The sequence below is a fragment of the Nannospalax galili genome, unplaced genomic scaffold (assembly GCF_000622305.1).
Source record: "Nannospalax galili isolate Female #2095 unplaced genomic scaffold, S.galili_v1.0 scaffold1830, whole genome shotgun sequence".
In the NCBI taxonomy this organism is placed as follows: Eukaryota; Metazoa; Chordata; class Mammalia; order Rodentia; family Spalacidae; genus Nannospalax; species Nannospalax galili.
Window position 1 is genome coordinate 482,906 of NW_008328092.1, and position 857 is coordinate 483,762.

An 857-nucleotide genomic window follows, 5' to 3' on the forward strand; every position below is an offset into this window, starting at 1 on the left:
CTTGTGCATCTCAGATCCATTTTCAAAGTCATACAGCAGGCCTTCCCTGGGCATTGATTTAGTACCTCTCTTGTGTAAGGAACTATTATTTCTATTCCATTGCTCTGATGTCTTCTTCATGGTTCCATTTATACTGAGGTTAGACCTTCTTTGCCTGACTTCTATTCCAGGAACTTTCTGTTCCTTTAAAATGTTTATTAGTAAATTTTTACTTGAACCAGTTCTGTCTTGGACATCTTGTAGATTATTCTTTATTTCTGAGGCTGTTTTAACTATTTATTAAATATTTTTTTCCCGGAACTATCTCAACTCTGTTTCTATTTCTTCCTTATTTTTAAAATCCTTTTTTTTTTAATTCTTGTTTTTTTGTATCTGATTCTTATTGCTGATATATATATATATATATATGTATATATATATATATATATATTTTTTTTTGCCTTGTTTTGTAAGTCCCCCAGGGACATGCTGCATTCCTGGAGGTACTGCAGTACCAGGTTGAAATTCGTAGTCTCCCTGCTTCAAAATCCATTCAATATATTGTCCTCAGATAGAGGATATATCAGACGGTAAACTGGTGAGAACAAACACTGCATTAGGTCTTAGCCAAAGGGCTGAGAAGCAATTTTATGATTTTTTTCTAAACTTCAAATATGTGTTTTATAACATCTAGTTTAGTTTGGAATATTAAGTTACATTTTACTTCTTCCTTAGTTGACTTTTCACTAGGTGAAATGTTTGATTCATATTTTATCTTTATTTTTTATAGTAGCTTATGATGGAGTTTGAGTTTCCCCCACCATAGGACATGGTTGGCAGGGTGCTTATTTCAAGACTGCCCTCTTCTGTCAGTGTGG

General features: G+C 33.1%; 1 pseudogene; it reads right to left on the minus strand.

The window, feature by feature from the left end:
- Nucleotides 1–460: 460 nt before the first annotated feature.
- LOC115072822 lies at nt 461–626 on the minus strand (annotated as a pseudogene).
- Between the last annotated feature and the right edge of the window lie 231 nt (nt 627–857).